At 40.0% G+C, this 27896-nt stretch overlaps 1 pseudogene across 1 annotated transcript; it reads left to right on the plus strand.

The window, feature by feature from the left end:
* Positions 1 to 5418: 5418 nt before the first annotated feature.
* Positions 5419 to 27624, plus strand: LOC148003331 (sulfotransferase 1C2-like; annotated as a pseudogene). Its single transcript, XR_015629325.1, has 9 exons — positions 5419 to 5524; positions 14814 to 14991; positions 15343 to 15468; positions 21288 to 21385; positions 23318 to 23472; positions 24844 to 24970; positions 25398 to 25492; positions 25626 to 25806; positions 27423 to 27624. The product of XR_015629325.1 is annotated as a sulfotransferase 1C2-like (transcript).
* The last annotated feature ends 272 nt before the right edge of the window (positions 27625 to 27896 follow it).

The raw sequence follows: 27896 nt of genomic DNA on the forward strand, positions 1-27896 counted from the left end.
TTTGGTGTTTTGACTATTATGTGACGGGAGGTGTTTCTTTTCTGGTCCAATCTATTTGGAGTTCTGTAGGCTTCTTGTATGCCTATGGTTATCTCTTTTTTTAGGTTAGGGAAGTTTTCTTCTATAATTTTGTTGAAGATATTTACTGGTCCTTTGAGCTGGGAGTCTTCACTCTCTTCTATACCTATTACCCTTAGGTTTGATCTTCTCATTGAGTCCTGGATTTCCTGTATGTTTTGGACCAGTAGCTTTTTCTGCTTTACATTATCTTTGACAGTTGAGTCAATGATTTCTATGGAATCTTCTGCTCCTGAGATTCTCTCTTCCATCTCTTGTATTCTGTTGGTGAAGCTTGTATCTACAGCTCCTTGTCTCTTCTTTTGGTTTTCTATATCCACGGTTGTTTCCATATGTTCTTTCTTGATTGCTTCTATTTCCATTGTTAATTCCTTCAACTGTTTGATTGTGTTTTCCTGGAATTCTTTCAGGGATTTTTTGCGATTCCTCTCTGTAGGCTTCTACTTGTTTATTAATGTTTTCCTCTGTTTCTCTAAGGGAGTTCTTCACATATTTCTTGAAGTCGTCCAGCATCATGATCAAATATGGTTTTGAAACTAGATCTTGCTTTTCTGGTGTGTTTGGATATTCTGTGTTTGCTTTGGTGGGAGAATTGGGCTCTGATGATGCCAGGTAGTCTTGGTTTCTGTTGCTGGGTTCCAGCGCTTGCCTCTCGCTATCAGATTATCTCTAGTGTTACTTTGTTCTGCTATTTCTGACAGTGGCTAGACTGTCCTATAAGCCTGTGTGTCAGGAGTGCTGTAGACCTGTTTTCCTGTTTTCTTTCAGCCAGTTATGGGGACAGAGTGTTCTGCTTTCGGGCATGTAGTTTTTCCTCTCTACAGGTCTTCAGCTGTTCCTGCGGGCCTGTGTCTTGAGTTCACCAGGCAGGTCACTTGCAGCAGAAAAGTTGGTCTTACCTGTGGTCCCAAGGCTCAAGTTCGCTCGCGGGGTGCTGCCCATTAGCTCTCTGGGGCGGCAGCAACCAGGAAGATCTGCGCCGCCCTTTCCAGGAGTTTCCGCGCACCAGGGTTCCAGATGGCGTTTGGTGTTTTCCTCTGGCGTCCAAGATGTGTGCAGAGTGCAGACTCTTCTGGTTTCTCAGGCGTGTCTGCCTCTCTGAAGGTTTAGCTCTCCCTCCCACGGGATTTGGGTGCAGAGAACTGTTTATCCAGTCTGTTTCCTTCAGGTTCCAGCGGTGTCTCAGGCGCAGGTGTCCTGCCGGTCCTGGGCCCTCCCCTACAAGAACCCAGAGGCCTTATACAGTTTCCTCTTGGGCCAGAGATGTAGGCAGGGGTGGGCAGTGTTGGTGGTCTCTTCCGCTCTGCAGCCTCAGGAGTGCCCACCTGACCAGGCGGTGGGGTCTCTCTCCCACGGGGTCTGGGAGCAGAGAGCTGCTGCGGGCCGGGATCCTCGGGTGTGGGACTCCCGCTAAACACAGGACATGCCCGGTCCTAGAGGAATTCTGCCTCTGTATGTCCCGAGTTCATCAGGCACGTCTTTTGCAGCAGAAAAGTTGGTCTTACCTATGGTCCCGAGGCTCAAGTTTGCTCGCGGGCTGCTGCCCACGAACTTTCTGCGGTGGCAGCAACCAGGAAGATCCGCGCCGCCGTTTCCAGGAGCTTCAGTGCACCAGGGTTCCAGATGGGGTTTGGTGTTTTCCTCTGGTGTCCGAGATGTGCGTGCAGAGTGCAGTCTCTTCTGGTTTCCCAGGCGTGTCTGCCTCTCTGAAGGTTTAGCTCTCCCTCCCACGGGATTTGGGTGCAGAGAACTGTTTATCCGGTCTGTTTCCTTCAGGTTCCGGTGGTCTTGATTTTCTTTCTTTTCTGGCTAATTTGTCTAAAAGTCTGTCAGGACTATTAATTTTTTAAATGAAATAGTTCTTAATTTCACTTACTTTTAGCGTATTGCTTTTTTTGTTTATATCTATCTTATTAGTTTGATCTCTGTGTTTGATTATTTCTTTCTGTCTGTACTTTTGGGGTAATGCTTCTGCTTGTTTTTTTTAAAGTGTTCATGTGTATCATTAACTTACTAATATGAAATCTTTCCAAGAGTTTTTGTGCAGACATGCAGAAAGTCAGAATGACCTAGATAGATAATCTGCATGCTCTAAGAAAATCAGATGTCAGCCCAGAATACGTAGTAAAACTATCAAACATAATGAAAGGTTAAAGAAAAAACATTTCACAGTAGGGACAAATATCAGCAATTTCTGTCCACCAATTCATTTCTACACACGGCATTAGTTATAGACCAAAAGAAGGCACAATGAGTAAATAATCCCAAAACACGTAGGCAAAAGATGATTAAAAAGTGAGTCAGGAACACAAAAACAACAGGAATTAATAAATACTCCTTAATAATAACTGTTAATATTTTTAATTTCTTAATAAAAAGATACAGAATAAGAGATTTGATTAGAAAGCAGGATCCTGCTCCCTGGAAGAAGCACGCTTGTCCATCAAGGACAGGTACCATCTTAGAGTTAAAGAATAGAGAAATGTACTCAAGGGAATGAGGACAAGAAGCAAACAGGCTAACTATTTGATATCTGACAAATATACTTCCAACAAAAACTAATTAGAAGATATAAGGGAGGAAGCTAAATACTCATTAAAGGAAAAAACTACCAACAGGATGTTACAGTTTTAAACATTTCTGTACCAAATGTAAGGGCACCCCCTTTCATACTACAAACACTACTCTATCCAAAATTGTATGTCGAGCATCACACAGGTATAGTGACTTCAGGACCTACTTCTAACCAATAAGCAGGTCACCCTGACAAAAGCTAAACAGAAAAACTCTGGAGTTAATTACATCATACATTGAATGGAGCTAATGGAACTCTTACAATGTTTTACCCAATCATTAAACATTAAATTTTATTTTGGCAGTTAATGACATTTTCTCCAAAACTAAACACAGTACTAGGAGAAAAAGTAAGTCTTCATGAACATAGGAAAATTGAAATAACATCTGACACCTCATCTTGTTAATGCAATTTTATAATTAACAGTTTCTTGTTTATCTTGGTTATCTTCCAAATACATGAGACAGAGACTATAAGGTTTATTTGATAAGCTTTACAGAACAATATCTGAGTAGTTATTAATCAATCTAATCCTCTAAGCTAATCTGGCTACCTCTCAGGGAAGATTCCCAAGATACTTGCATTTTAGTATTGATTTGGCTCTCTCTGCTCTGGGCACTTTTCCAGGTATCTCTCGGACTCTCTCTTTGTGTTGACGTTTCTTTAACCCCTTTATTTACTCCTTTCCACTCACTGGAATCGGAAGTCCACCCCTGTTCTCTCCCCTGCTCAGCCATTGGCTGATCAGTTTTCATTGACAAATCAGAGAATAAATGGGGAGCAAAATGTATATAACAGCGAGACAGGAGATATTGGAATAAGCATTACAACGCCATGTCTGGATTAAAGAAGTTATGGGAGCAGAGAAATCAACATTTGAATAATACAAGGCTAATCTTTATACAATGCACAAAACATTATGCCTATGCCATCAGACTACCATGTATTAAATATGGATATCAACAATAGATATATCAAAAATTATACAATCTCATGTATAAAAACTGGTTCAAAACAGAATCCAAGAAGGAAGTAAAAAAGCTTTAGAACTGAATGAAAATATGACATACCAAATCTGTGGGAAACAATGACAGTATATTTAGCAGGAAAGTTCTTAGGCTAATTAAATGGTACAATTTAAATGCATTATTTATATGATGTCCAAACTACACCCAAATGACGTTTTTATAAAAAAATAAGTAATGAAAATGTGGTAGAACACACTTCCAGCTTTTAGGAAGTGGAAGCATAGGAGGAGTTCAAGGCCAGGCTAAACTACATAGCCTCAGCTAAATGATCTTTGTCCACAAAAGGAAAAGACAAGTAGGGAAAAGACAGTAAAACCAAGGCCTTCAGATGATGGCTGAAGGAGAATGTAACAGGGAAAAGAGTCACAGAGATTCCAAGGTGTGGGTAAGGAAATATTTACTGAAGGGATGGGGTGTTGTTTCTAGTACAGGACTTTCCTCTTTATTCTGTATACTAGAATGGGGAAAAACAGTTCACTATCTCTATTTGTAAATAATGTTTTATTTGAATACAGTCATGCCTAACTACTTAGTGTGATGTGACTGATTTCACAGTAAATAGACCACTTTGCAAAGTTACCATATGATCGATCAGTAAATCATAACATATTTTTATATGATGCTGCCCAAGATATACATCTGGTCTTTATTATTAAGTTTAAAGTGTACCACAAAAACCATGTGCTAGAAACAATCATCCCACATTCATGCATGAATCCTATTTAGAAGGGTCTTTGAAAAGTAAATAGGATTGGGTGAGAATACATAAGGCAAGAACTAGAATGTTTCCTGTTCTTCACTGTGTGATACCTCTGCCTCAGAGGGCACAAGGTTCTCTATTCTTCACTTCTTGATAAATTACCTAGTCTAGGCTATTTTGTAATAGGAAGAGAAATCAAACTAAGACCCTGCTATGTAGAGGGTGCCACCACTGAAGGTTTTCAGGATAACCATGTTTACCAGCCAGTAAGTGCATCTGAATGGACAGAACCAAGGGAGCACATTGTCCTATTGCACATTCTTTTATCTTACCTGTCTCCAGAATTCCACTGTCTTTTAGAGAAGCAGGAGATAGGGCTATATACTCAACCCAGGAGTTTTGGGCCATTTCTCTTAAGATTTTGAGAGCAGTAACTACACATGCAGTACCAAGTTTTAAAAATCTTAAGATTTTTAACACTTCTTTCTTTGCACACTCCTCCATGTCTGATACAGTTCCTAGTAATCAACCAATATTTAATGAATAAATGGCCATCATCACTAGTTACTAGAACAATATCAGTATTTCTTTCCATCTTTTTATAGAATTCAAAGCCTCCTATTACCTGTTCATAGAACCTTTTGGCTTTCTAACTAGAACATGTTTCCAGAAGCTACTAGCCATCACCAATATCCCCCTAAAGTCTCAAAAGACATAAGTGTAGTGCACTGTTCTCCTTCCCTTGAACAGAGGCCCTCAAGAAGAATGTTTCTGTCACTTTCCTCCCACATTGAGAATTAATTCAGCCTGCATGCTCTTTCCTCTAGAGGACAAAAGTCCAACCCTGATTTTAAACATATATATGGCCAATACTATCAAAAGTAAACTTATTAATCATAATACAATATGGCAACACTGAGGAGTGATTTCCTGAAGAAAGCCACAGCATTCATGCCAAGATGTTCTTGTGCCTCCAGGATGGGGTCAAAGTGGGTGGATTCCTGTGCTGCCAGTTAACCTTGGATCAGGGAATTTACTAGTCTGAAGGAGGACCTTCAGAAGAGACTGTCAGAAAAGGAAGACGGTGCATCTGTTCTGCTTAACATCTTACAGACCCATACTGCTTGTGCTTAAACACTAACTGTAAGTAATTAAAGATAGCATATAGCACTGACTTTACTTAGTCCTTTAAATGAAATGCCATTAAACACTGAATAGAAAATATGCTGTTAGGCTGAAGAGATGGCTCAGCCATTAAAAGCTAGGCTAACAACCGAAAATGTAAGAAAATAGATTACACACTTTGAAAAATGAATGGGATTGTTGGCTCTTCAATTGACAAGGGCAAATTTCAAATGATGTTGGCTAACAAGAAAAATGTTATTTTTCTTTAAAAGAAGTTGTTTAGAGTAATTTTCTTTTATGTTTGAGTGCTTTACCTGTGTCCACAGAAGCCAGAAGAGGGCATGGGTCCTGTGATTGGATTTACCAATTCTTGTAAGCCATTTCAAGTGTGAAATAGTTGCATGCAGTGTATGACATCCCCAAAGAGACACCAGGACACAGGACTTTCTACTACAGGGTAATTAATTGGCTTGATGATCTTGTACAGGTGTTATACAGGTAACCACATCAGCTCTGATTCTTGCACCAGCTGTTTCATTTCCAGAAGCCAACATTTTATAGCTGTCCTCTATATCTGCTGGCTCATACACTCTTTTTCTATTTTGTGGAGTCGTTTCCATAGCAATTGGATAGTTCTTCTCTGAACTTGTGCTAAAATTCTGCAGTGAGTCCATCTGATCTTTGGCACTGGTTATTTGGGACATATATTATTTTTATTATTTTCTTCAGTCTCATCACTAATTTATGGATCTGTTTAGCTCACTTGTTTTTTCTTGGTTTAATTTTGATATGTCAAGTGTTTCTAGAAATTCATCTGTTTCTTTCAGACATTTCAGATTAGTGGAAAAGAGACTTTTAAAATAGGTTCTTATAATTTTCTTAATTACATTTATATGTTATAATATTTCCTTTTTCATTTCTCATTTTATTATTTGGGTCTGTAAAAACACACATGCACTTAGGCTTTCATTCAGGGCTTTCTATATGTGAGTTCTTTTTACTTTTCTTAGATTAACATAGAGTTTGCCAAAATATATTCAAACATAACTTTTAATTTAATGGATTCTTTGGAAACTTTTTTGCTTCCATTTCATTAACTTTTGACCTCTTTTCATCTACTGGTTTGGGGTTTGGTTTGCTCAAGGCTTTTGGATGTATCATTACGTTATTGATTACTGATGTCTCGATTAGTTTTTCATTAAGCATTCAAAGCTGTAATATATCATTGTGTTCAGATAGAATGCAGGAAGTTATTTCAATTTTCCTGTGTTTGTTGAAAGTTGCTCTTTGTTCTAATATATGGTGAATATTGGAGAGATTTCTTTGTCTCGTTGAGGAGAAAGTATAATTTTAATGTTTAGGTAGATGTGCTATAAGATATATTTTGTCCTTTTGCGTTATGATTTCATTCAGTTCCAATGTTTCTCTGTTTAGTTTGAGTCTGGACAACCTCTCAGTTTTTGATAATTGGGTACTAAAGTCATCCAATGTCATTGTGGTGATTAATCTATAGATTTAGATCTAATAGACAGTATTTGTTTTATGAAATTGTGTTTAGTGCAGTTATGGTTATAAATATTTACAGATTTTCTTTTCTAGAGGCCCCTTACTTGATCAATGGGCTGTCAGGAGTGACTGAATATTTGAGGACTTTTACCATCTTTTCCCCTGGCTTATAGCTGCTTGTTTCAACTGTCGAAAGCTGTATACCATTTCTGCTCTCTCATTTATTGGCGTCTGGTTGGTGGCCCACAGTTTGTTGTGTGGTAGAGGAAGTAAATAGAGCTGTTGGAGGGGTGAGTGTCACTTTAGTTCATCACTGTGACCATGAAGGAATCAGTTGTAATCAATGCTCACTGAATACATATGCCAGGTTGTTAGAACCTATTGATTTATCTCCTTTACATTCACCCTCAATACATAGCTGTTCAATTAATAATATCACTCTGATATGGGATAAAGAGTCTAAAGTGACACATTGAGTGTGAAAATAGTTGCATGCAGTGTAGGATATCTCCACACAGATACTAGGACACAGGGACTTCTGCTACAGGGCAATTGTGACTTGCGAGTCAACAAAGAAAACCTCTTTTTTTGAAAGGAGGTGGTAGAAGACATATCAGCCATGGAGGAATTACAGTATCAAAAGATGAGTTAAGCTTTAATTTCCTGGCTAAAGCAACTTTGGAAGTTGCCAGAAGATATCTAGTAAGCTCAGTTTGATCTTAGGTAGCCAAGAACAACATCAAGGAACATAATTTGCCTTCTTCATGCAAGTATATATGTATGTATATATATATATGTACATATATATATCATGGGATGATGTGAGTATAAATAAATATATACATAGTTTCTTCGTCTAGACTTTTGTTCTGTCCTTTCTTCATATGTGTGTATCAATGAATATATTCTGGAAAGAAAGGGAAAAAGCCAGCATTTGTAACTATTTAGTCTGTGTTGGGTCTGTCTTTCTCTCTCTATTTCTTTTTAAATTTTATTTTTCTTGGATATTTTATGTATTTACATTCCAAAGGTTATCCCCTTTCCCTCTCTCCCATACCTCCTCCCCCTGCTTCTATGAGCATGCTCCCTCTCCTACCCACCCACTCCAACCTCAGAGCCCTGGTTCCATGTTTTTAATCTAACAGTACTGATTGGAGGTAATTAGCGTGACTCACATTTTATAGATATAGAAAAGAAATCTCTAAGAAGGTCCCACTGGGTACCTGAGACCATGTAGCCAGTATTTTAGTTTCTCCATTACTGAACCCAAGTCTGTTTACTTGCCAACAGAACAGGACCCAAGTAACTAAGACTAGCTCTTGTGGTAGAAGAAAAACAAAGATTCTTTAGACTCGTGTTCTGAAATGTCTTTTTAAACTCACTCAGGTTTTAAGCTTCTTTTTATCACAGTCAAGGGGAGATTGGGAATTAGTTTACTTAGTGAATCCTGGTGGTTAATAATTTTTTTAGTTTGGCACACCTTAGCATCACGAGTCTTAAAAGGTAAATGAGGTCATGTATGTAAGCCTCATGTGCCGGGTTTGAGTAACTTTATAAGGGCTGCACTCATCTAGGCACAGGGTGCTTTGAGCAAAAGGCTGAATGTGTCAGCTTTTGAGTTATTTTTCGTGTTGAACATAAGCATGGCTATACTCTTGTTTTTCCCAGTTTAAACTCTATCAGACTGGAGAGGAAGAAGACCAAGTAGCATGGGAACTCTGCAACAAAGTCAGGGCCTGCACATAGTGGGGAACCAGGTGGTCTTAGAGAGGGAGGAGCAGTGTGTTTGCCTCTGTGCATTTCTCTAAACAGCCTTGAGTCTGAAAGTACTTAAGGTAGTGGAGATTTATAGACCAGTGATCACTAAACAGTGAGACTTACTTCCTCATTGGCCAGATGCCAAAGTTTGTTTCTTGTAGTCGTGACTCTGTTGATTAAAGCTCTAGCTGATCTCGTTGATTGCAGAGCATTTGAGATTGATTGCTAAAGGTTGGGTACATTTGGCATAGTAGAATTTGAGCATCTGTGCTTGCCCTATACCAGAAATACTTTCCTCCTTCCTCTAAATGTACCTTTATACTTACCGAACACTGGGGAGTCCAGCTTTTAGATTGCTGACAACTAGAGTTTGAAGGTAAGAACAAAGCTTATCTAAAACATTTGGCATAACTTGTTGGTGTATGTTCTTAGTTCTCAGACATACAGGTGCTAATGTGTAAGTGGTGTAACTCAAGTCAGAAAGATCCTAAGACTTAAGAAACCTAAGAAAAATAATGAGAAAAAAATCTGAAGCTAACATTGGCTGTGTTCAACTTAGAAATTCATGCAGACACCTTTCCACAATACCATCTCTTTGTGCATACTGTACTTTTCCCTCAGAAAGACTCCCCTCCTGTCAGCCAGCTACACTGCTCTGGCTATGACTCTTTCTTCACCACACTGGACCCTCTTTCATCTAAGTCTTTGGACACCATTCAAGCTAGGCCTATAAAAGGAACTGGACCAGGTCTCCTGCTTAGGGAAGTTACTTATATAAGCAAGTAACCATAGCACTGTGGCATAAGATCCTGAAAGTTCTAATGTAAATTTAGATCCTCTTGCAGCTCAGGGTGGAGGACAGTTATGATTTCAAATCGTGTCTGGAGGACAGTGTGAGGACCTGTCTCAGAAAACAAGATGAAAGGTTAACTCTATGGAAAAGACTAGAGATTGTTTCACAAAGGAGGCCACAGGGACCTGGCCTCAGAGGACGAAAAGGAGCCTGCCTGGGAAAGTCTGTGCGTCTATCTGCCTTACTCTAAAAATAGCAGTGACCACAGCTGAGACCACCTATAAGTAGAAGCCCAAGGAAGCACTCTTTTTCTCTTCTAGCCTGCATGCTGTGGGCTGTCAGATGGCAGGTGTATTTCTACCTGTGTGCTCCTTGACCTTCTATGAGGTTATCAGAAGTAGAAAGTGTCATTCTCAGTATTTGATGTACCCAGTCTGCGAGGCACTGGTGCTCAGTAGCACAGGAAGCTGCTTTCAGTTCTTCCCCTGTGATCTCTGCTTCTGCTCAGCAGCAGAAGTGAGGTTTGTGCACACATCAACTCCAATTCTGGGAACACATTCAAACTTGAGAATCTGATTTCAGCTGGGTGTCTGTGGCTTTTGTATCACTGTAAGATAAGGCATTCAGAAACCTCTATTCCTCCCCAACATTGTCAAGCTGGGCATGGTGCACACTGGGCAAACCTTTACTACAGAACTACACATCAGCCCCCACCTGACTCACTGTACATACTTCCATGGCCTCACTCAGCCCTCAAATCTACCTTTATACCACACAGACTCTATTAATGAGCTGGTCTCTGTCAACTGAAGATTTTCAGTCCTTACCTCCAGGTCATAATTTTAAACTTATTTAAATTCAGTTACTTGTTTGGTCAAGTAACAAAGAAACACTAAGAGAAATGCATAATTTTCTTTATTTTCCAATGTTCAATGAAACAGCAGGTCTCTGAGCTTTAACTGATCATGCTATTCTGCTCAGTTTTAAAAAAAATTCCTAAAAAAAAGTCCCAGATCAAGGTGTCTGTCAGTATGGTTTCTCAAGGCCTTTTCCTCTGCTTGCAGGGGGCCTTCTTTTACTATGTCCACACATGTTGTTCCCTGTGTACATCCCTTGGTATTTCTCTGTATGTCTAAATCTCTTCTAAGAAGAACCCTAGTATGATAGAATTGGAGCCTCATCTCAACTTAATGACATCTTCAGGGCCCTGTCTCAAACTGTCACATTTTAAAGTAAGAAGATTAGAGCTCAACATGTGAATGTGGAGGCACACAGTTCAGTCCATCATATTCACCAATGATATTGCATTATTAGTTTATGCAAATAGTTTGCTGTTGCTCACAAATTGAGCAATTTAAAATGATGCAACAAGATGTGGTAGTACGTATCTGGAATCGCAGCATTTTGGAGGCAGAGGCAGAGGCAGAGGCAGAGGCAGAGGCAGAGGCAGAGGCAGAGGCAGTGGCAGAGGCAGAGGCAGAGACAGAGGCAGAGGCAGAGGCAGAGGCAGAGGCAGAGGCAGAGGCAGAGGCAGAGGCAGAGGCAGAGGGAGAGGCAGAGGCAGAGGGATACTTGCAATTTTGTTTAGAAATACAAAGGATGAATTAATTAACTCAAACTTTTTCCTTTATTCTTATTTTGTTTTGTGCCAGCCTAGGTCTGCTTCTGCCCTTGAGGTATCCAGGTACCATTGTGCACTGAGTAGGACTGAAAAGAACAAAGTTTATTCTGGTAGGTGGATTTCACAGGGTGTCAGTCGGAGTGAATGCAAAGGGATAAATAGCCTTCTTTAGTGATGGTTTTCAGTGAAATAGCTCTCTCTTATTGGGGGTATTAAGGGGTATATATAAACCTTGGTGTGTAGGTAGGAGTTTCCATAGTGAGGGTATATTACTGGCTGGTGTTCATATGTTGGGAATGTTCCTTTACCTGTGGAGGACTATTTGATTCCTGAACATATCCTTACAGGGAAAGAGGAAGGTTAATCTCTAATTTTGCCATGACTACCTCAAGGGTTGCAAAAGTGGGGATCATAGGGTTTATGTGCACGGGGAATGCACACCCAGAGCAAGGAGGAAAACAGTCCTACTCCTGCTGGTGTCAGGATGAGATTTTCAAGGCTTCGACACATCAAACTTACTCTTGCTCTGGATTGGCTCCCTTGGTTGCATGGCATTCCAGACTCACAGGTTTAGTGCTTTGAAACAGTATTACTATAACCTAGACTGGCCTCAAAGTCACACTCTTTCTGCTAGCTTCCCTCATATTGCTTGCCATCATAGCCTACTGATTGTTTTAACTGTTTTTGGTCAGAAGTTTGAGCAGATTACAGCGGCTGGGTGAAATGAAGTTTTGCACACCAAGAGGCTAGGGGAAAGCATCCCTCCTCAGTTCATCTGCTGAACATCAGCCTTCTGTTCTGTTGTGCAGGTAAAGGACTGAGGATGCTGCCTCCAATTTATCCTCAGCTTCTAAAGGCCGTGAAATCTATTCCCTTTTGTCTATGAGCTGGTAGTGGGAACTGCATCATCATTATACTTAGAGAACTCCCATATCCACCACCAAAGTTCTATTGGAGTTCAAAATGAGAATGTGTTTGGGAACTGTTATATTGAATACCTAAATTTACATTTGAAAAGGACACTGTAGACTTGCAGACTTGTGCTCTCATGTTGCCAACAGGGGAATGTGCTAGTAGAGATTTGTCTCTACAACCTCTCAGTTCTGGAGGCCATATTAGGCTTCCCATCTTAATAGATATTTGGTCATTCAAAGATTTCTGGTGGGGTTGAAGACTGATTACAGTCTCATAGCCTATCAGGCTGTTTAACTCTGAAAATACATATTTTTTGTATAGTTATCTATACTATACAAGCTAGCCAAGATATAATATAGATTTTAAGCCTTTCTTAAGCTGGAATGGATAACTAAATGTTCTGTTTAACTAAACAAGTGATGGACTGTGTGTTGAGTATATCATATGCTTTATAAATTTTAGAATGGTAATAATTGTACTCAATTTATATATAAGTGAAAAGGCTTTTTAACTGGACAAAAAGGGATAAATGTTGTGGTTTGCCCTGGAGTTATCTGTATTTTGATGCTAACTCCACTGCCCCAAGAACAGCTGTCTAGTCATGTACTCAGGAATCAGGTGACTTCAGTAGAAACTTCTCCCCATTGAATTTGTAAAATACAGGTGAGGGGTAGGTACAGGATAGAAGGAGGCCTGTCATTGGAGAAGGAAGGATGGGTGGGAGAGAAGTTTGAAGGAAGAGGAGGAGACTGGAACAGAAAGAGAAGAGGAGAGGGAGAGAGAGAGAAGCGCTGGCAGGACAATGGACGCTGATGTAAAGATCTCACTCTGTGTATTTACAGATTGTTATTAATGTTCCTAAGGGATGGATGGTACTGGGCTTTGTATTTTAGGTGGGCAATTATATCTTACCAATTGGCTCAAAGAAAAAAAAAGAAAAGGACAAAAATACATTAAGTAGTAACAATTTCTGTATTAGTTTTCTTTGTGAATATGGACTTATTGCATGGGCATCTTAAATTTCATGGACACTTGTAACTTAGAAGCAATTTTTAAAGAAGTTTTATGAGATTAGTAGACAGATACTAGCTGAGGTCTTTATCAAACCATTGATTTAGAATCTTGTAAGCCTTCTTATGTTTAGAGGAATGAATATTACTTATGCTAAACCTGTGATGTGGATTAAAAGTGAAGGGGGAATTTAGGGAAGGACCTAACATAGAAGGTATGTTAGAAATGTCAGTGCTCCAAACCAAGTGAGTGAGCTTACACTTGCCACTTCAGAACCAAGGAGACTGGAGCAGGAGGATTGTACATTCAAGGCTACAGAATGAGCAATGGGCAATCCTGGGATATGTAGAGACCCTATCTACTCTTACCTTAAAAGAAAAGAAAGGGGAGATGGCAATACTTTATCTTCCTCTGCTGAAGCTGATTATATCACATCTCAGAGTTTTATGGGAAGTACACCCTCTCTGCCATACTACAACTGTAGCTGCTGCTTATATTGGAAATGTTTTCAAGTACAACTGGGTCTTCATTTTCTAAAAGCACTGCATCCATTCCAGAGAACTCAGCTTTCTCTGGGAACCTGTCATCCTGATATTTGGTCTGGCCAGCCTGGACAGTCTTTGTTTCTCTCACTCATTGTAGTTTTCTTTACACAATTACTAGCAATTATTCACTGTTACACTTTCCATAAATATTCTTTCCCTCTAATGTTCTAGGCCTCAAATTATATAAGAACTAAAAACAAGTTGCTTATAATAAATAAAATAGTGGTGCTCACTATTGTAGCAGTCACTGAACATTACCTTGCTATCCCTCTGAGCAGCAGTGATAGATGTGCTTTGAAACTCAAATAGCCACTTACTCTTGAGTATTAGAAGATCATTCATCCCTTCTATTCATATATTTGTAAGTTTCTAGGTATAGCAACCACCAACAAACAGTGGAACAATGTGTCTCTTTCTGAAAAAAAAAAGACATAAAGTAGACTGTAAGTGCATGAGAAGATATTCATTAGTAGTCATGAAGGAAAAGCAAAACAAATCTATTGGGATGGAGATTTAAGGGAGATACATGTCAGTGATTAGAGAGTACTATATACTACTGGTAGAGTTCTTAAATGATACAGCCACTGTAGGAAAGTTCTATGACAATTTCTCAAAAATGAGAACATACTATATGGCATATCTGCATTGAGTTATGAACCCAAAAATATGAATGTAGAAGCTTAGATATTTGTACATTTTTTATTGTACAATAGTTGAAAGGAGGCACTCCAAGTGCCCATGGACAAAGAAATGGATAAACAAACCACACTACAAGCAGGCATGCAATAAAAGTTAGCATTAATTGGGAAGAAAATCTGATGACATGCCACAATACAGCCGATCCTTAAGAATATTCAACTAAATAAATTAGCTATTCACAAGAGGACAAAATGAACTTAGTCTAAAGCATCTAGAGTTTAAGGAGATAAAAAGGAAAATAGTGGTAGCCAGGCACTGAGATTTAGCAGCAGTGGGCTCCTAGCTTCCATCTAGAAAAGTAAAATGTTTTCAGGAGATTCAAGGTGATGGTAGACAAAGAACAGCAGGAATATTATTAATGCCACTGAGCCATCCACTTATGATACTTAAGAGTCATTTTCATGTTGTGTATGCTTTATCACAGTACTTTAATAATTCCATTCTGATCTTTTCTCACAGGGACTAAACCTTCTTCCCTGAGACATCATGGCCCTGGCCCCAGAATTGAGCAGACAGACAAAACTGAAAGAGGTCGCAGGGATCCCACTGCAGGCTCCAACTGTCGACAACTGGAGTCAGATTCAGACCTTCAAGGCGAAGCCAGATGACCTCCTCATCTGTACTTACCCTAAATCAGGTAACCTGGTAGAGTAGTAGCCCCAGCCTCATCCTCTGAGCTATCTGAACTTCTCACCTAAGTTAGAACTACCTACAATGAGAAGCTGGCTCTTTTTGTCCCACAATGGGTGCTACTTCACATGTCTTATCCCTGGGATCTTGAAGCTTAGTCTCTTGTACCATTCATTTTTCTTGGGAAGAGGTGAGATTTGTCTCTACTCTTTTACCTTTCCCAGAGATCCAAAGTATTTCTTCTATAGCTAACAAGATCCTGGTTAGAACAGAAGGTAAAGCCAACATCTGCATCCACACCCGTTCATTAGTATGTTTGAAGAATAATCTTCTAACTCAATCTTTATGGTCTTCCCAGGGACAACATGGATTCAAGAAATTGTCGACATGATTGAGCAGAATGGGGATGTAGAGAAGTGCCAGAGGACCATCATTCAACACCGACACCCTTTTATTGAGTGGGCTCGGCCACCCCAACCATCAGGTAAGAGACCCTGATTCCATATATGTTCCTCTCCTGTCTAATCTCTGTCCTTGTCCCTTCATCTTCTCTTTTTCTTTCCTATCCTGTCTCTCTCCCTCCCCCTAGTTGCTATTTGGAACAGCATCATGCTGTATATTAGGCTGTCCTTGAGCTCACTGAGATTCTCCTCTTCTGCCTCCTGAGTGTTGGGTTAAGTGTATATGCCACCCCTTCCAGATCCATTTTTTTCTGTATTTCTACCAAATGTGAATCAGCAAGGAAGATAGATGCATATGAAGGCAAAATTCTGCCTAATGTTCTCATTATACCTTTGCTCTGGTCATGTGTAACTGCAGAATAGAGGAAGGAACAGAACTCTACTCATCAGCAGCTCACAGCCATCTGCTTTCAGTACTTTACCTTTCATAACCAAGTGGTTTCTGGACAGTGTCTTATGATTCAAAACACACACACACGCACACAAACACATGCATGCACACACACATACACACATATACACACATACACATATATACATGCACACAAACATACACACACATGCACACACATACACAGGCATATTAATACACACACATACACATGCACATACATACATATGCACACACACACACACACACACACACACACACGAGGAGGCAATTACTTTGTTCAATTAAAAAGCTATTTTTCCCGTGACGTTAACTGAACATTTTTCTTTTCATACATAGTTTCTAGTCTTGAGATTTTCTTGCTAAACATAATCCCTTATTGTTGTGAAATCAACCTTCCTCAAGTTCTTAGTTCAAGAGCAATAAGTGGCCAGACTCTTCACCAAAATATAATATAATAACCTCCAGCCCATCTCTCCATAGAGCAGTTCTGCAACCTCATGAGTGGGCCTCCATTCTCTACTCTTTTGGCACTGCGCTCTTCCAAATTTTCCCCAGAATTGTCTGTGAAGCTTTGCTTACAGCATTTTAGGGCTTTTAAGCTTGATGTTCAAATTTCAGGACACATTATGAATCTGTCATGAAGCTCATCACAATTAGTCTATAGTTAGAAGCAGAGACAGATGCTAATGTGTTGCTCACCTTTTTTCTATTTAGTTTAATTTCCCATTGGGCTGCCAATCTGTGGGTGAACCTTTCTGGAAACCGCATTATGGATATACACACCCAGAGATACAGTTCATAGTCCAGTCAAGTTGACAATGGAAAGTAAGCATTATACCTTGTTACCTTCCAGACCTCATATCATAGAAGTAAGGTGGAACGTAAGTTTACACCATGCCCTCCCGCTGTATGTTTATAGTTAAATGCCACTTATTATCAGTCACAATTCTAGTTTTTTAAAAGTATCTCTGTTCCTTGTTTGACAGGTTTTCCGATTATTCATATAAGAGAATCTTTACCATTTTCTGGGGATCACAGTCCAGATTCAAATGTGCCGCCTAACGGAATGATTTCATGCAATCTTTGAAGCAATGCAGGACTAATCCCCTAACCTCTCCACTGCCATTATTTGAAGAGCCTGATTGCTAGATTAAAGGAAAGACCTTAGGGACAGTCTGCAATATCTTTATTTCATCTTACTCCAGTTTATCTCAAAGATTCACAGAGAAAGTCCCTACAAGAGTTGTAAATAGAAGTGCAAACATCACAAACCATGTATCAGAAAGGATGTAATAGAAGAAACATCACTGCACAGAACCAGAGAGATGTTTTTGATATGACAGGAAGGGAGGTGAAAAGAGTCTGCTCACTGTTTCTGATCAGCTCTGGCTCAAAAGGACAAATTTGGTTATTCTTGGCTTCCAGGTCATTATCCTCAAAATGATAGAGTGAATTCCTTGAGGTTCCAATAAGAGACTTCAGGTTTGGGTGCTGAGAGGGACACTAAGAGGAGTTTCCTTAGAGATGTAAGTCTTGTTAGGAGAATTGTTAACCCCATGGTCATACAGATAGACAGCAGCATGAAAGGGCACTGATGAGAATCCAAGCAACATGGTAAAATGTGGGAAGTCCATTCTTATAGGTCTCAGAGAAATTGGGGGGTTTCATGAACTCAGGCTGACTAATTCCTATACAGAAGCAAAAGGAGGAGGAGGAGGAGGAGGACGAGGAGGAGAAGGAGGAGGAGGAGGAGGAGGAGGAGGAGGAGGAATAATCCCAGGGTAGGAATGTAGAACTCCAGTGATGTGTGTGGGACACATCTATTTAAGTTGAACATGCTACACAGGTGTGGGATGTGTTGTCATTAGTGGCTTTCTGTTCTCCTTGGGTCTGGTAGTTTGGGCATCTAAATTTTCTTTTTTTTTTTTCTGGCTGTGTCTCTCAGGAGCGATCTACATCCGGCTCCTGTCAGCCTGCACTTCTGTGCTTCATCCATCTTGTCTAATTGGGTGGCTGTATATGTATGGGCCACATGTGGGGCAGGCTCTGAATGGGTGTTCCTTCAGTCTCTGTTTTAATCTTTGCCTCTCTCTTCCCTGCCAAGGGTATTCTTGTTCCCCTTTTAAAGAAGGAGTGAAGCATTCACATTTTGATCATCCATCTTGAGTTTCATTTGTTCTAGGCATCTAGGGTAATTCAAGCATTTGGGCTAATAGCCACTTATCAATGAGTGCATACCATGTATGTCTTTCTGTGATTGGGTTAGCTCACTCAGGATATTTTCCAGTTCCAACCATTTGCCTACGAATTTCATAAACTCGTTGTTTTTGATAGCTGAGTAATATTCCATTGTGTAGATGTACCACATTTTCTGTATCCATTCCTCTGTTGAAGGGCATCTGGGTTCTTTCCAGCTTCTGACTATTATAAATAAGGCTGCAATGAACATAGTGGAGCACGTGTCTGTTTTATATGTTGGGGCGGCATCTTTTGGGTATATGCCCAAGAGAGGTATAGCTGGATCCTCAGGCAGTTCAATGTCCAATTTTCTGAGGATCCTCCAGACTGATTTCCAGAATGGTTGTACCAGTATGCAATCCCACCAACAATGGAGGAGTGTTCCTCTTTCTCCACATCCTCGCCAGCATCTGCTGTCACCTGAGTTTTTGATCTTAGCCATTCTCACTGGTGTGAGGTGAAATCTCAGGGTTGTTTTGATTTGCATTTCCCTTATGACTAAAGATGTTGAACATTTCTTTAGGTGTTTCTCAGCCATTCGGCATTCCTCAGCTGTGAATTCTTTGTTTAGCTCTGAATCCCATTTTTTTTTTTTATTAACTTGAGTATTTCTTATATACATTTCGAGTGTTATTCCCTTTCCCGGTTTCCGGGCAAACATCCCCCTCCCCTCTCCCCTTCCTTATGGGTGTTCCCCTCCCAACCCTCCCCCCATTGCCGCCCTCCCCCCATAGACTAGTTCACTGGGGGTTCAGTCTTAGCAGGACCCAGGGCTTCCCCTTCCACTGGTGCTCTTACTAGGATATTCATTGCTACCTATGGGGTCAGAGTCCAGGGTCAGTCCATGTATAGTCTTTAGGTAGTGGCTTAGTCCCTGGAAGCTCTGGTTGCTTGGCATTGTTGTACTTTTGGGGTCTCGAGCCCCTTCAAGCTCTTCCAGTTCTTTCTCTGATTCCTTCAATAGGGGACCTATTCTCAGTTCAGTGGTTTGCTGCTGGCATTCGCCTCTGTATTTGCTGTATTCTGGCTGTGTCTCTCAGGAGCGATCTACATCCGGCTCCTGTCGGTCTGCACTTCTTTGCTTCATCCATCTTGTCTAATTGGGTGGCTGTATATGTATGGGCCACATGTGGGGCAGGCTCTGAATGGGTGTTCCTTCAGTCTCTGTTTTAATCTTTGCCTCTCCCTTCCCTGCCAAGGGTATTCTTTTTCCTCATTTAAAGAAGGAGTGAAGCATTCACATTTTGATCATCCGTCTTGAGTTTCGTTTGTTCTAGGGATCTAGGGTAATTCAAGCATTTGGGCTAATAGCCACTTATCAATGAGTGCATACCATGTATGTCTTTCTGTGATTGGGTTAGCTCACTCAGGATGATATTTTCCAGTTCCAACCATTTGCCTACGAATTTCATAAACTCGTTTTTGATAGCTGAGTAATATTCCATTGTGTAGATCTACCAAATTTTCTGTATCCATTCCTCTGTTGAAGGGCATCTGGGTTCTTTCCATTTTCTGGCTATTATAAATAAGGCTGCGATGAACATAGTGGAGCACGTGTCTCTTTTATATGTTGAGGCATCTTTTGGGTATATGCCCAAGAGAGGTATAGCTGGATCCTCAGGCAGTTCAATGTCCAATTTTCTGAGGAACCTCCAGACTGATTTCCAGAATGGTTTTACCAGTCTGCAATCCCACCAACAATGGAGGAGTGTTCCTCTTTCTCCACATCCTCGCCAGCATCTGCTGTCACCTGAGTTTTTGATCTTAGCCAATCGCACTGGTGTGAGGTGAAATCTCATGGTTGTTTTGATTTGCATTTCCCTTATGACTAGAGATGTTGAACATTTCTTTAGGTGTTTCTTAGCCATTCGGCATTCCTCAGCTGTGAATTCTTTGTTTAGCTCTGAACCCCATTTTTTAATAGGGTTATTTGTTTCCCTGCGGTCTAACTTCTTGAGTTCTTTGTATATTTTGGATATAAGGCCTCTATCTGTTGTAGGATTGGTAAAGATCTTTTCCCAATCTGTTGGTTGCCGTTTTGTCCTAACCACAGTGTCCTTTGCCTTAGAGAAGCTTTGAAGTTTTTTGAGATCCCATTTGTCGATTCTTGATCTTAGAGCGTAAGCCATTGGTGTTTTGTTAAGGAAATTTTTTCCAGTGCCCATGTGTTCCAGATGCTTCCCTAGTTTTTCTTCTATTAGTTTGAGTGTGTCTGGTTTGATGTGGAGGTCCTTGATCCACTTGGACTTAAGCTTCGTACAGGGTGATAAGCATGGATCGATCTGCATTCTTCTACATGTTGACCTCTAGTTGAAGCAGCACCATTTGCTGAAAATGCTGTCTTTTTTCCATTTGATGTTTTTGGCTCCTTTGTCAAAAATCAAGTGCCCATAGGTGTGTGGGTTCATTTGTGGGTCTTCAATTCTGTTCCATTGTTCTATCTGTCTGTCTCTGTACCAATACCATGCAGTTTTTATCACTATTGCTCTGTAATACTGCTTGAGTTCAGGGACAGTGATTCCCCCTGAAGTCCTTTTATTGTTGAGGATAGTTTTAGCTATCCTGGGTTTTTTGTTATCCCAGATGAATTTGCATATTGTTCTGTCTAACTCTTTGAAGAATTGGATTGGTATTTTGATGGGGATTGCATTGAATCTGTAGATCACTTTTGGTAAAATGGCCATTTTTACAATATTAATCCTGCCAATCCATGAGCATGGGAGATCTTTCCATCTTCTGAGGTCTTCTTCAATTTCTTTCTTCAGTGTCTTGAAGTTCTTATTGTACAGATCTTTTACTTGCTTGGTTAAAGTCACACCGAGGTACTTTATATTATTTGGGTCTATTATGAAGGGTGTCGTTTCCCTAATTTCTTTCTCAGCTTGTTTCTCTTTTGTGTAGAGGAAGGCTACTGATTTATTTGAGTTAATTTTATACCCAGCCACTTTGCTGAAGTTGTTTATCAGCTTTAGTAGTTCTCTGGTGGAACTTTTGGGATCACTTAAATAAACTATCATATCATCTGCAAATAGTGATATTTTGACTTCTTCTTTTCTGATCTGTATCCCCTTGATCTCCTTTTGTTGTCTGATTGCTCTGGCTAGAACTTCAAGAACTATATTGAATAAGTAGGGAGAGAGTGGGCAGCCTGGAGTGGTTGTTCTCATGTGCTGAGCAGACTGTGCAATCATCTCCTGAATTGTGTTACAGGTGTGGACAAAGCCAATGCGATGCCAGCTCCAAGGATATTAAGGACCCATCTTCCCACTCAGCTGCTGCCACCGTCTTTCTGGACAAACAACTGTAAGGTAAGACAGTAGCAGTTCCTATCCGGACTGGAGCAGGGAGCCCAGGGCCTCAGGCCTCACAGCCTGAGTGAGTATAGCTTCCTTAGCAGTACGCTGTACCTCTGAGACCTCATACTGTGCAGTAAAGTCAAACACCATGCTAGATTTAGTAGAGTGGTTCCCCAGAGGCTTTCAAATGTGATGTGAAGGCCGAGGGCAGACTGAGATACTGGGGATCATGTGTTCTTCAGTGAAGCAGACTGGGAGTGGGGAACGGGAACCATAGGCTGTAGGCTATAGGAGGGCTTATGGAGTGGAGCACAAAGAAGACTGAGCAGATCAAGTGCAAAGGACTGATGTTCAAAGGGTAAATCCCAGTGGAGCTGCAAAGGAGGCTTGGATGGAGCCTCAGAAGCCTCCAGGCTGCTGTCAATCTTTCTAGGATTATGTCATGTGTCCCAATGTCTTGTCTATTGTGTTCCTGACACATTGAGGGTGTTGGACCATGGTAGGAGTATACCATGGGTATACCAAGGAGTATGCCAAGGGTACAGTAATCGTGCAGTGAGTGGAGCTGAGATTCAAGGATGAGGCAATGGCTTTTCTAAGAATAATCTTTTTCTTTTTTAAATGGAAATAGTGAAAGAAAGATAAAAAGTGACTGGAGAAATGGGCTCAGTGCTTAAGAGCATTGACTGTTCTTCCAGAGGACAGAGGTTCAGATATTAGCTCACAACTGTCTGAAACTTCAGTACTAGGGGATATGATGCCCTCTTCTGGTTTGGATGGGTACTGCTTGCACATGGGTCATGATCATAGAAGCAGGCAACGCATCAATATAAATAAAACCATCGCATAATTTAAGCTTTAAGGATTGTTTTGAAAGGACTAAAGTATTTCTAGATAGCAGAAATATTGTTGGAGCTCCTAAATCAAATGACTGTGTATTGTCTGTAAAGGTGGGTGAGGAATGCCAATTCTATTCCTGGCATTACTGGGACCAGCTATCATGAAATCACTGAGGAATACCTCTTGATATTATCTGAGATCAAATAAGCTGAGGAAATTCCCAAGTTACAAAAAATAAAACTGAAATAAAATTAAGAAAAGCAGAATTATCATGGACCTGTGCAGTGGTATTTGATCCCCTGGATAATTCAGCAACATTAGCTTTAATGTTTGCACAGGGATTGAAACAGAACATGAACACAAGGAGATAAGAGAATGAGGAGAGAGCTTTGGTATCATGGGTCATCATCTTCAATGTATATGTAGGTGGAGGAGTTGAGCTCTGTGGTACAGAGAATAGTCTTCAATGGGTATATTTTCAGTTTTGAATGAGTGAGGTTATTAAGTATATAAAACAAGCCAAAGAAAAATAAATAGCAAGCAGCCTGCAGATGAAAGGATGGAGTTAGAGAGATAGACAGACAGACAAACAACAAATCAGGTCCTCAAGCAGAAATTGCCTGGACAAGCCCTCTTGAATCTGACACTTTGTGTTCCCAGCACTGAGATTCCCAGGCAGAGCATAGTGTGTCCCTGGGCACGGCTTCCAGGTCAAGGAACAAATCACAGTAGAAAGATAATATTACAAGGGGAGGACTCACAAACATCTAGCAAAAACTACTGATGAATCTCCATTGGGATAGCCAGTCAGTTTACTCATAAAATACCCAGGCTGAGCAGAGTATTCCTCCAAGTAAAGGACTGGTAGGAAAGAGATAACATCAGGAGATCCTGTGCTCACACCATTTTCAAGAAACTGAGGAAGTTTAAGCATCAGCTGGAGTTTCACACTGAGGTTTCTCTCTATGGCTAAGATTTCCAAGATCTGATCTAGCATCTCTTTCCCAGTGGGCTAAACAAAGTTTCACCTGTAGGAAATAGTTCAACTTCCAGATGATCTCAGTAACAGAAGCAATTTACTGTTCTCTCCCCTCCTTGTAACAGAGTTAGTGGAATAGTCTCTCCCCAGATAAGGGATCTTGAGAACACTTAGAACTACATGCTTGGTGTTGAAATGTGTGTAGAGTAACCCAACTTCTGGAAACAGCTTGTCAGTGAGTTCAAACAACAGAAGGCAATTTACCAATATAATGTACATTGTGGGTCGTAAAGGAGACCATGGGTAGTTTCTGGATAGTCTTTTGTCACCCCTCAAAGGTTTTAAAGATTAATTCCCGCTTTTTGCCCTGTTCAGGACACTACAAGCTCATACAAGTCAGCTAAGATGACCCCAGTACCAAAAACAAGAGTATACTCAACAGAAATACACATGATCTTTTCTGAAGAGTCATCTCAGTGCAGACCCCCAGATTACCACTGTGATCATGATCATACATTGCAACATACATACATACATAGATACATACATACATACATACATACATACACACAACATACATAAGGGAAGAGAGCTTCATAAGGGTGTCTGCCAAAGAAGAGTCAGAGTTGGCCCCCAAAAACTTCTGACAAACCTGTTGTATGCAAAAATAAAAAAATGTTAATGCTGTATAAAATAGATCATTGTATCGTAAATGACATAAGGAAAGAAGGTGTGACTTTGAGTCAAATCATCAAATAAAGAAATGGTGTTTTATAATTGTATATACACATATATATTATATATCATATACATTATAAATATTATGCATATTTAATGATTTATATATAAAACACTGAATGTTAAGAACCAGAAGTAGCCTAACTCTCAGACTGTGTGCATCTGGATAGAGAAATGTAAGAACTTGGAAAGGGGATGAATGAGGACTGAGGAAAGGTGAGAGTCCTGTGTTGTGACTGGAAGCCACATCCATGAAAAGGAAAGAAGAAATTCATAAAACGTCAGTGAATACTGAGGTGAAAGACAACCTGAGTACAAAGTGCAAGAATCAATAAATAAATAAATAAATAAATAAATAAATAAATAAATAAATAAACTGAAACTTTAGAAAATTCTTTCCATTGGAGCGCAGAAGCATTTGGATTTGGAGGAAACATGGGTTAGATCTCTAGCAAGGTGAAAAAGTCTCCCAAAAGGGTCCTTATTCAAACGCACCTGGCATTTGTTTATTCTGTGTAGAAACACACAGTTTTGAAAGTGACCATCATGGAAGAAAGTTTGTGCTCATAGCAAGTAGGATCCATGGTGCTGCTCCACATCGAAACACCAGGTGGAGTGATTGCTTTCCCAGAAATCAGGCTGAGGTTTCTGGAAGGCTCAGTGGCTCTGTAGTTGATTCAGAGTATCTAGAGGAAGAGTTTGCCCCTGATAACAAAAGGGAAATCAAGAACTGAGATAAATTTCAATGAGTTAGGGCTGGGCTGGGAGTACCATAATTGGTGACATTGCTCTAGGCTGAGTCTTGGTGCCAGGGCAGGAGAGTTGAGCATTCCCCAAGAGGACTCAGCCAGAGTGAGAACCCAGAACTTTTCATGTTCATGTTCCTTTAACTCACCTCTCTTCTTCTCCAAAGTTCCTTTATGTGGCTCGAAATGCCAAAGACTGCATGGTTTCCTACTACCACTTCTACAGGATGAGCCAGGTGCTCCCCGATCCAGGCACCTGGAATGAGTATTTTGAAACCTTCATCAATGGAAAAGGTAAATAAAAATGCATTGTCCCTCTGTGGTTTTACCCCGATTAGGCTGAGCTGAGAGAACAACCCCTGACAGTCCCCCAGAGTTTCCTGTGCCTCCTATTTAAAGGCCTTTATTCAGGGATTCCTGGCCTATAGACTTTCCTCAGCCTGTGTGACCCTGTTATAATATGAGGGTGCAAGTGATTGTGCATAATCAACATGAAGCCACTTTAATTCTCATATTAAAGCAAAACCTCCAATACTGATAGAAACTACGTGACCTCAGAATTGAGCAGCTCAGTGACCCTGGAAATATCTAATAGAGAATTTTTTCTTCTCTGATGTACCTGAAGCCAGAAAAAAGAAAAAAAGAAAGAAAGAAAAAGGAAAGTCAAACTTTCCTGATTTGGAAGGTTTGTGTCCATGAAAACAATTCTTGTTTTTCACAGTAAGTTGGGGATCTTGGTTTGACCATGTGAAAGGATGGTGGGAAATTTGAGACAGATACCAGATTCTCTTTCTCTTCTATGAAGATATGAAGAGGGTAAGTAAATCACTGCTTCAGCTCCAGGGACAGGGAAGCTGCTTTAGGAATGTGGTTCTGACAGGGATGTCTGGAAAAATGTGATAGTGTGAAAACTCTTTTCCAGTCCAACTCAATGCACCCTCACTCACAGGACCCAAAGCGTGAAATCCAGAAGGTAATGCAGTTCATGGGCAAGAATTTGGATGAAGAGGTCGTGGATAAAATAGTCCTGGAGACATCGTTTGAGAAAATGAAAGAGAATCCTATGACAAATCGTTCTACAGTCCCCAAGTCTGTCCTGGACCAGTCCATTTCCCCTTTCATGAGAAAAGGTCTGTGGGGCTTATTTATCTCTAATTCTGAGCCAGTCCCTCTCCAATCCACATATTGTGATTCTAAGAAAGCTAGAGATTTGTTCCTAGTGTACAAGAAGCTCTACAAAGCAAGTCTTACAGATAACTAAGACCAGAGCTACCCTTGGTGCACACCTCCTTGGGATCCCTGCCTGCGGTTAGACTCATCAGAGCTGACATCTAGTTTGATTCTGTCTCCAAATCATGACTCATGACACTTTCAGGACTTTCAGCATGTATTACTGAGACCCAGGCCCTTAATGCTTCCTAGATTTTGAAAGAAAAAAAAATCTGATTGTCCCTCATGATTCACTTTTAAGAGGAAAACGTTTTTTTTAAAAGTTAGTATACTCAATAACTTTTTAAAACTCAATAGTTTGATGATTTCATACAGATCCTCAGTAAACCCACTTTCCAAATGTTAGGTACAGAATGAAACCCATCCCACTGTCTCATTGACACATGCATTTTTTCCCACAGCAGTGCAACCAGCACTGAGGTTTACACATTTCTCCAGAACATCTTTTGTCTTCCTTTTAGCACATGAATTAATTCATTCCACTCCTCTTGCAGTATACCAAGTGTTCAGGCCCTGAAACAAATCAAACTGTTCTATCTCTTTTCTTTATTAATCCCTGGTGAGAATTTGACAAGTAGCTTTTTCCCAGCCCATCCATGTCCACTCTTCTTTGGATTCACTTGCGTTTGTTTCTTTGCTTGCTTTGGCCATAAAAACACAAATACAGATACCATGACATTAATCTGTTAATTACAATATAAACTGTGGTTATATTATACACTTTTGTATATAATGAATAAGAGCTATCTCTCCAGAGAAAGAAACACAGATCTCAAACATCACTGTTTGTACATGTTTGTACATGTGTTATAGACATACTATTACTTTTCCAATCATTTCTCTAATTTTAGAAACTATAAATACTATGTTTACATTATAGGATCAATGCTACAATGAACATTTCTGTTCATCAAATTGCATAATTTCCACAAGAATCATAGGAATTCCAAAGATGTACTCTTCATAAAATCAATTCACAGAAATTAACTCTACACTTCAATAAATTTTCTAAACCAATAAAACTATTCAATTAGCATCTGAATCAAAGAAGCAATGAATTTCATCACCTTGAGCAATTTCGTGTGATATCTTTTGCCTGCAGTCACTTCCTACAGAGAAAAATGTTCTCATTTTTCACTATAGGTTGATTTAGCTTGCTTTTAGATCATGTATAGATGGAATATCACAATATGTATTTTATTATGTCCAGGGTCTTTGGCCATTATAACATTTTAAGCTCCTCTGGTATGATTATATGTCTACTATTTGTTCATTTTTATAACTATGACTATCTAGTATATGTAAGCCAGATCACCTTGAATTAATCAACCACTTAATTTAGAAGCTGGTGCCCCTCCCAAAGACAAATAGGGGTCCTTTTCAGACAGGAGAAGTAAGGTGATGTGGAATTAGATTCCTGTTATGACAGCTCCATTGTGGTCCCTCCACCCTCCAGTCAGGGACACAAAGTCTGTCAATCAGAGACTGATGTTCTTGTCTGGGCTTTGTATTTCAGGAACTGTGGGTGATTGGAAAAACCACTTTACTGTAGCTCAGAATGACAGGTTTGATGAAATCTATAAGCAAAAGATGGGCGGAACCTCTCTAAACTTCTGCATGGAACTCTGATCAAGAAGGACATCTAAGACAGGAGTCTGTCTGCAAGCCTCAATTCAGCCAAAGGAAGCTCTGAAAGCAACCTGTAAAGGCCAAGGATTGTGGCTCCTACTCTGTGATAACTAACATCACATTACCATTCATAAAAGCATCATGTTTAGTATATACTTCCTCCACTCTTCAGTACAAATCAGTAACACAGCTTAACGAGCTAGTAAATAAACACATAAATAAAACTCTAGTAGTATACATTTTATGATGACATTCTTCTAGAAGGTATAACCAGGATACTAACTCTGAAACACACATCAATAGTGATCATCTAAATTAAAGTACATGAAATCCTAAAGTCCTTCCTGTTCAGTCTGTTTTG

This window comes from Rattus norvegicus, chromosome 9 (genome assembly GCF_021556685.1).
Source record: "Rattus norvegicus strain SHRSP/BbbUtx chromosome 9, alternate assembly SHRSP_T2T, whole genome shotgun sequence".
In the NCBI taxonomy this organism is placed as follows: Eukaryota; Metazoa; Chordata; class Mammalia; order Rodentia; family Muridae; genus Rattus; species Rattus norvegicus.